Raw genomic sequence first — 9,993 nt, 5'->3', positions numbered from 1 at the left:
GAGGTGGGCTTATCATCTTTTCTTTCAAAGCGTGTTTTATGTGAAAACGTGATTATTTTGAATGAGTTGTCATGCCCGGTTTTTGATTTATGATTACCTATCTGTTGGCTATGCCAACCAGTTAAATCGAATTTGGTTCCCAGTAGGGCCGCAAACCCTACTCGGACTAGTGTACACACAGGGACCGTGAGCTAGCGCCAGGTTGACCGGCCCAGTGATCGTGGAATGTGGCCACATTCCCGATTCACGCAGTTAAGATATGGTATATCATCAGAAGTTTAAAAGACTGCAGTCTATTTCAGAAAGAAATAACAGATTTTAGTAACTGAGACTTGTTTTCAGAAAAACCTCGTGTTCACTCAGTTTGGCTGACAACTAAAAGAAAAACAGTTTTCGGCATAAGCCCAGAGTATACCAAGTACTCAGCCCTGCATATTGTTTTCCTTAATGTGCAGGTTGATCGGTCGAGACAGAGGAGGTGTTGGGACAGAAGACTAAATAAATAGAAGGATAGCTGGTGTAGTATGTCTTCATACATATTACATCTGTCTTCGTACTCTTCCGTTGCGTAAACTTAGACTTGTTTTAGTAAAGACAATATCCCATAATTCACTCTGATTTAGTACAATGTTATCTTTATCACTTTCAGACAATGTTTCCTTGAATTAAGTTATATTCATGATGACTTGAGACAGTTCAATATGTTTAATCGCGAAGTAGCTACACTTTCTCTGACTAGGGAGTTGTGGTCGTGACAATTAGTTAATGGATGCTAATCATCTTTCATTTTTGGATTTCATATACATAGTTTTACATATTATGAAAACAGTAAAGATCATATGATAATGTGTCAAAAGTGCAATAATGATATCGATAAATTAATATATTTTTATATATAAGCGTGACTCGTGGTTTATAAATAATTTATATTAACACATAACATGGATCATGGATATGTGTGTATAAAATAGATATAAATATTAAATTTTAATCTATCAATACTAAGTTTAAATAATTGGATAAAAGCATTTACATAAAAGAAAATTTCTACAATTAAAGAATATGATCTAACGGCATAATTGAGCAAATTACTCATCGATCCTTAATATTACTCCTCCCGTCCCATAAAATAGTATTCTTTTCCATTTTGATTCATCACAAAATTCATCTACTTCATTTTGACAAGATTTTCTCTCTCATGAGATAGATCTTATCTTTTACGTACTTTACTACTTGCATATTAAAATTTGTGTCGTGCGCAGTCGCTGAGGGAGTATTATGTTTCAATAATAAAGGGATTACCATATGCACTAATATAAACATCAGATGTGCATTTTAATTTTTAAGATGAGTTGTATATAATTAATATAATAATAGTACAATATTGTTTAGTTTGATGCTCTGTCTGTATGCATAAATAATACACTTTATTCCATTATGCGTAAACATCTCCCATGTCCATTTTGTTGATACTAGATGCTATATAGCACCTTTACAACACCACAAAAGTTAGAAAAAATAAATACATTTCTCTCCCACCAATGCACAAACTTTATAAATAGTGGTAACTTCAATATTGCCACTTACATTTCCTAATACAATCAACCAAACCAAACCAAACCAACCCTAAATAAACTAGTCTTAAAAAAAATGAATTTCTCATCCTACCCTCCCTTGTTCCGCCCACACCACAACGGCCAATCACACTCGGTCGAGCAGAACTCTCTCGAATTCGATCTGGATTTGAGCCCTCCATCCGCGCGGCTTCCAGTGATGGATTTCGAGGCCCTCGACCGTGCACATCTGAGCGAGGTGTGCCGCGAGTGGGGCATGTTAAGGCTGACCAACCACGGCGTGCCCGCGGAGCTGCTGAGCCAGCTCCATGACCACGCCAGCGAGCTATTCTCATGTGATTTCGAGTCGAAAGAGGGGATTGTTCCCACCGCCCCTATGCTCTACTTTTGGGGCAACCCTGCTCTCACCATGTCTGCAAATGCTCACCACAAAGCCCCTCCTTCTAACAACCACCACAACTGGCTTGAAGGCCTCAATGTTTCACTCAACAACATTTCTCATTCCCATTATCAAGATCCACTCCTTGAATCTTTCAGGTTGGTTCGCACGTGTTTTTGTTTTTGTCGTTGTCTTTGGTTTGCTTCTTTTCCGATTTGATGTTTTGGTCCATCCTGCACTGCAGCCTCGGCACACATCTCTCCACGTGTTATTATACTATTCGCCGATTAGTAGGTATTTTTGTTGATTAATTTCTGTGAATTCGCGATGGCATATAAAAAAAGTAAATGGTTTGTTATTTTGCTGATGTGTGAATTTGTCCACCTGTGATTATATGATTGGCAGCTATTTGGAATCCAAACAACCAATTAGTAGCTACTCCTCTCGTCCCAGTTTAAGAGTCATATTTTGTCATTTACATCCGTCCCAATTTAAGAGTCTCATTAAAAATTTACCATATTTGGATATAAAATGTAACCTCATTGTTGATGAAATTTACACTCAAATGCCATTACTTTCATAAAAATAAAACAAAACAAAATCCTAAATATACGAAAAGTTGAAATGGTCTCACTTTCCACTACCTCACTTCAATTATTAGACACTTGGCGAGGTTTTATGAACGACAAGCGCGAATTCGGATAAAGTTATATGGAAAGATAACTGAACCGATTGGATCAGTTAGCAAATGTCGTTGCCACTTGATCAAGTCGATATCTCTTTTGCTCGTTTACCCACCAAAGTAATTTATAACTCCCAATTTTGCACTACTTTAACAGTAAAGCGGCAAGTTCGGGGTCGATCCCACAGAGAAGTTGGTGTATCAAGTGTGTGAATAGTGAACCGGGGGTTGGCTGCTGCCACGCTTTGACTTGGGAGTTTTTAACTACTGATTTTGCTCTAGACAGAATTAAACTGGCTAATTTGAACAAGGTAAATTTAACTACTGGATCAAGTGCATCATAACAAAACTGAAACTAAAGCAGTAAACGCGAGGATGAAAACGAAAACAACTTCGATTAAACTAGAACAGTACAGCTTGAATTTTAAACTAAGCTAACACTCTGGAAATTACGAAAGCAAGTAAAACCGAGAAGAGCCTCGGCGGGAAACTTAAGACTACGCCGACAGATAACAAGTATTCTGCAGCGCTTCTTCAGTCGCCCTTTCTAACTAAACATTACTTTATCTAAGCTAGGCTAAGCTATTCTAGAGAACTGAACTAAGCTAGAGAACTAAGATAAACTAGGCGGAAAGTAAAGGATCAGATCCCTTTCATGTGGTGGCACATTCTCTATTTATAGGCTCGGCACGAACTCCAGCTGGATAACGATCTTGGCAGGGAATATTCGCTCATGCTGAGAGTGAGCGACTCATTGATTGCTACGTGCTCTTCTTCTAGAACGACGACGCTTTTCAGTAACAAATTCGTGACTCAGCTCCGTCCTTGCGTCTCATATATCAGCACGTGTCCCCTTCTAGAACGTTGTCCTTGATAACAGAATACTGCGCACCATCCAGCTCATAGCCTCGCGTGTCCTTCTTCTGACATCCAGTGGTCCCCTCCTTAACTGCTTGATTACTCCCCTTGATCAACTTCCCCCGAAATCTGGTTTTTTTCGCCTATTGTACTCGCTTGATCAGTTTGGTCTTGTTGCTTTGGTCAAGCGGCATTCCTGCACATTTAACACTTGCTTTGTACGATAAACCGATCAAGTAGAGTACATTTTACCCTTAAACCGATACATGAAATGAGCTTTATCAACACTCCAACAACCACTATCACACTTCAATTATTACACACTCTAACAATTTTTGCCCTAGCTAAATTGCTCTCCTAAATTGGGACGGGGGGGGGTATTATTTAAATTGCATATCAAAAAAGTAAATGTTTCTTTAAATCGTGAACAATCTAAAATAGCAAAATGGTCAGGTGTTTACTAGAGGAATACTGGAGGCATCAAACAAGGCTGGCAAAGGCCATATTCGGCGCCATGGCCGAAGACCTCGGCTTCTCGCAGCCCAAATCAATATCGTATCTATCTCCGGCCACCGGAATCATACGCGTGTATCGCTACCTGCGCTGCCCGGGCCGGAGATGGGGCATCCCTGACCACACAGACAGCTCTGTGCTGTCCATCATCCACCAGGATCAAGTGGGGGGGCTTCAAGTTTTGAAGAACAATCAGTGGCTGGATGTGGGGCCCATCCATGACACACTCATTGTCAATCTTGGGGACATGATGCAGGTGTCTTTTTAAGATTGGCTTTCCAATTTTTTTGCTTTTTGTCTTACTCTTTTGTGTTTTAACTTTTAGGCGATGAGTGATGACAAATATGTAAGCGTGAGGCACAGGGTGAAGGTGAACAGGGCGGGAGAGAGGTGTCGATAGGGTATTTCGTGTTCCCGGCTGAGGATGGGGTGATAGAGGCCTCCAACTACGAGCCTTTCACTTATGCAGACTTCAAAGCTAGGAATGAACTTGACCTCAAGATCCATGGTGCCAAGATTGGGCTTCCTAGATTCAGGAAGGAACAATCTATTTGACCACCATTGGTCAATTGGGGACAGGTCCTAGTACTCACACCATAGCTGTTTGTGTCTGTGTCATTGCACTTTTTACATTTTATTACATAAAGAAGGGGAAGGAGACGAAAGAGAGGAGGGAGAGAATTAGAAAGACTGCTGTGTGGGGTCCTCTATTGATTTACATTTTAATTTCTATTGTCATATAAGACGTTATATACTCCTACTAATATAATTTCTAGTTTGTTTCGAGATTTGGAAATAGTGGATATAAATCTATAATGAATAATCAAATTTGCATTTTTTTAATTTGTGGAATTATACTACTTCATATGCTAATTTTCTTGCATTTATAGGATAATAGTATTGAGTTTATAGGATAAATTTATGTGTTACTGTGTTAATGTATATATTTTCTTTTATTTTTGTTTTCTCATTTTAAATAAAAGACTATCGTTTTAATCATTTTCGAAAGACAATTTTTTTTGTAATTAATTTGTGAAAAGTTGAAAGTTTATAATTTAATATTCTAATTCCAAACATAATGATATTGAGCAAAACTTTCCTAAATTTATTAATTTGAATGAATATTACAGTATCTCATATAAAAAAATATATTTTGTATTTGTAATTCAATAATGTAATTGGGTTTTCATCATTTTATAAATTTTTTAAAATAAATAAAGGAGGTAAGAATAATAAAAATATTACTGTTATAGATATATATACTATTATTTTTTATTGTATAATTTTAGCACTGACTTATTCAAAGTTCTAGTTCCGTCCCCGATTGGGTTATATCATAGAATCATAGAATATTCTAAAGCAGTGGAACAATAACTCGGCTTCTCCTCTTTTAGTAGTGCAATGTAAGTTGGTATCACAAACTAATATAGTTGATTGGATTAAATGAACCTAAATTATGATTCTGACTTTTCCCAAATTGAAAGGTGTATAATTTGTTCTGAATCTTATTCGAGACTAGAGGCTGCAATTTATAGGAGTTAAGTCAAATTGCAAACACGTGATTTGCGATAAGAGTGCAATTGATGATTTTTCATTTTTTGCTAACATTTTGTTTGTTTTAAAAATTCCAAGCTCTTGATGAAATCATGAAATAAGAACCCAATAGTCTCTCATTTTATATGGCGTTCAGTTAATTGGATAAAGATGGGTTTTGTGATTTAATTAGTACTTCTGAATTTTCTCTTATTTCTTTATTATTTAGTAGTTTCTCACTTAGTGAGGGACAAAGAGAGGGAGTACCATAAAATTCAAAATAGGATTAATGATATTTATAGCGATTTATTAGCAAAGTAAAAATAATTAAATTTGATGAATCTTAATTTCTGCTTTTTGATATATTATAAATTATGAATCAAGTCAAATGTGAAAATTAATTAATTATTAGATAAATAGTATAAAATTAGTTATTAATAAATACTTATTTCAGCAAATCAAATACAGTATTTTTCTTCTTTGTTTTTTTATAAAATATACATGAAGACAAAAAAGTGACTTTTTCCAATTCATGAAGAAATTAGAAACACAACCCATACCCCTATTTTATGAGCCTACGCCCATGACATCGGATGCTTATATGATTTTGGGAGTATTTAAAAATGTGAGGATCAGATTATATGTATGGATACGACTCTGCTGCATCTCTAACAAAATGGACCATTATGAAATTTGTTTCTCCAATTGAATCCAAATTCCTCAAAATCAAACTATGCACCTTCCAATTTATTGTCTGAATATAACAAAACAGCGATTACGATGGCCTTTTGCATCTTCAAATTTATAACTCTATTTCTGAAGCTAAGTTTCATTTCACCACAATATATACATGTAAAGTAAACATACAAATACAATTTTGGCTGCAACTTAATTTTATCATTAATCATTTTTTTACTATTCCCTAATTTTATATAAAATTGAAATAATTAATTATGAAATAAAAAATTACATTAATAAAATATATAGAAAATAACATGATTTGAATATCATTAAATCACATAATTTAAACTCCTAATACTATTACTTAGTTAAATAAACTTTAGTGTTGCGAGTCAAATTTTTCTGATTAGATTTTTGCTGCCGATGCATTGACATTAATAAACATAAAAATAAAAAAAAATAAAAAAAAATAAACATATAAATAAATACTATAAAATAGGATGCAAACTTGCTGACGCCTAGCTTTCAATGACCACCCAAACTTTTGCGGGTAGGTATTACTCATTTAATCGGAAAAACCACAAATAACAAAACAGTTATTATCTATCTAATTATGCATTCCCTCCACAATAGGTAAAAGTAAAAATATCTGAAACCTAACAAGCACTCAGTTATTGATATTGCTAATTTCAATAAGTAAAACTCTAGTATTTATACTTAATTAATTGGAAGTAGATGAGATTATGCGCATCAAAGTCTCCTACATATTTATTGACTAGGGTAGGTGAACTGTATGTCCATGGACCATAGATCAATTTTCAACATAATCAAATTTATAAGTATTATAAATATATAATTAAATATAAGTTTGGGTCCAAACTCATAACTAGAATTTTTGTGATGAAGTTGGAGGATTGAGATGTGATAGAAAATATCTATATCGGGAGCACCAGTATCCATACATCTTTAGAGTCGTAACATATTTTCAACCATGTGCTGTCACGTGGCATGTATGATGCAAAATAATCATGCAATAATGCAAATAAATATTAATGAACACTATAATGAATTTACGCAGATTGCATTCAGACTATTTTATTTTGTATTATAGACCGTTCATGTTGTATTATAGACATTGACTTAAATAATGCAACAAAAACAGTCTATAATGCAATCTATCTATATATATTTTGCATTATAGACAACATATGTTTATAATGCAAAAAAATAACTATCTATAATGCAAAATTGAGAGTGTATAATGCAATCTATTTATAATGTTTATAATGCAAAAATAACTATCTGGAAAGCAAAATTGAAAGTGTATAGAGCAATTTGTGAAAATCAATCTACAAAGTTTACTAATGTTTTTTGCATTATAATGCTATTATTTTGCATCATATGTGTCACGTATCAGTACCAAGTTAGATGCATGTTATAACTTCAAGTTTAGTTATTTTTGAAGTGTTCCCCTATCCTATATAGATAGGATAGTGACTAAAATTAAATTAAAATACATAATAAATATTAAATTTAAATTATAAGATTTTGTAATGTAATGGTGAGTAACTTTTCAAATAATATGAGATATTTTTATAAAATAAGATTGAAAATACACAAATAAATATATAGATAATAGTATTTGATTAATTTTGATAAGTCCTATTATAGTAATAATTTGTGATGTATATATTCAATGATGCAATGATTTAATGTTGTATTGATGAATATTTTTGAATATTTTCAATTCTATATATCTTTCTAGATTGAAATTATGTTTTCACATCTCATAAGTGGCGAAGCTATATGAGGGCCGGGGGGCATGGTCCCCCCTCCAAATTTCAGTGCTTACTATATTATACATACATATATGCACAAGATTATTGCGAATATCTAGCGCGGGGTTGATGACCTAATCTTATAGTTATTTTTTCTAGTTTCACAACGTTCAGTTTTTCTATATTTTATGTCTGTTTTAGCTTCATAAAGTTCCTTTATTTTAATTTTATCGTTAGTTTTGTTACATAAAATTCTAAGAGATCCATAAATGTATCTTATAAATATTATATTAGTAAATTCAATTTTAAAGTTATGTCAAACATGTGGGGTGGTAAATCGTGCATGTTGTGTCATTATCGTGTCGACACGATAACAACAAACATGAACACGACCCGTTAAGAAAACTTCAAACACGAACATGACCCGCTACCCTCAGACACGAACACGACACGAACCACTTCAGGTCAACACGACACGATAACAACACATATATGACACGACACAATAACGATACTATAATAATAATATATAATATATTAATATTATTTCTAATATTAAATTTTAAATTTTAATTTTAAAATTAAAATTTTTTAAATAAATAAAAATAATAATAATTTTATAATATATTAATATTATTTATTAACGTGTAACACGAACACGACACGATAAGGACACGAACCCAATAAGCTTTGACATATACCCATTAATTTCGTGCGGTTTCGTGCCGTGTTATCGCGTCATGCTAAAAATTGTCAGCCCTACATGTTATCCATCTTTCTCGCAGTCCCCACTTAGGTGGTATCAGTTTTTTTGGAGCTGATCACCTATTTCCTTTCCTAAAACATTTCCTAAAACACACTCACAAAGATGTGTGATGGACCCCACCCTATTTGAAATGTTTTAGGAAATGTTTTAGGAAAGGACATAGGTGATCCGCTCCAGAGTTTTTGGCGACGACGAAACAAAAAATATCTCACAACTAGGCATGCACAAACCGAACCGGACCGGCGGTTAACCGCCGGTTCATATATCGGAACCGGCGCGGCGGTTCTGAACCGCTGGACGGTTCGGCGGTTCACATGGTCCGGTTCAGGTTCAACAAAATATGAAACCAGAACCGCCGGTTCAACAGTTGAACCGGCGGTTCAATTAAAATTTAAAAAATATATTTTTTATTTATAAAATTTGATTTTATATTTAAAAATTAATTTTTATAAATAAATGAATACAAGAAATTCATAATAGCCCATATATATTTGATGGGCTTATGAATACTATGAAACCATTCTTGGTTATTTTCTCTTTTATAAAGTCATCCTTGAATGTTTTATTTTTCACTTTCATTATGGGACAAACTACAATGAAGTATTTTCTTTTATAACTACATGTTTAGATCATTCATTCATCTTTTTCTAATGAGGGATACAAAAATTTCTTTTGTCTTCTACTTTTCTTCATCTTTGTATAATATACATAAACAAAATTATTATTTGAATATATTCTTGATAGATAAAAATAAATAAATAAATATTGAGAAATATGATTTGTATATAGAAAAATAATTATTTGTATAATAGTTATCGTTAAATTAATACAATTTGTATAATAATTATTTTTTTAATGTGTATAATAGTAATATATATTAGTTAACATATACGTAAACTTATAAACATAAGCAAATCGATAATGATAAAGAACTAATGAATTATAGTTCATGTAATAATATATGTTGTTAAATTATAATAATAGAAGATAGAGTACTAATATAGACAAATAATGATGAGAGATCTATCATATAGTTATAAATAAGGACTTTTATCCCATATTGAAAGAAAGAGTACAGCATCCAAGAATATGTAACTATAAAATAGAATAATCCAATACACTCTCTTTCAAATCAAATGCACAAATCCAACATTAAGTATTGGCATTTTAAAAATCAAAAGGTCTAACTTTAAGTATTGTTTATTGATTTTTATATGTAAATTGTAGTA

General features: G+C 33.0%; 1 pseudogene; it reads left to right on the top strand.

Annotated features, from left to right (window-relative positions):
• Nucleotides 1-1,650: 1,650 nt before the first annotated feature.
• On the top strand, nt 1,651-4,618 carry LOC121791103 (annotated as a pseudogene).
• Nucleotides 4,619-9,993: the final 5,375 nt, after the last annotated feature.

Source organism: Salvia splendens, unplaced genomic scaffold (assembly GCF_004379255.2).
Source record: "Salvia splendens isolate huo1 unplaced genomic scaffold, SspV2 ctg721, whole genome shotgun sequence".
Lineage (NCBI taxonomy): Eukaryota > Viridiplantae > Streptophyta > Magnoliopsida > Lamiales > Lamiaceae > Salvia > Salvia splendens.
The sequence above is the reverse complement of the archived record's forward strand: the minus strand, read 5'-3'. Positions and strand labels throughout refer to the sequence as shown.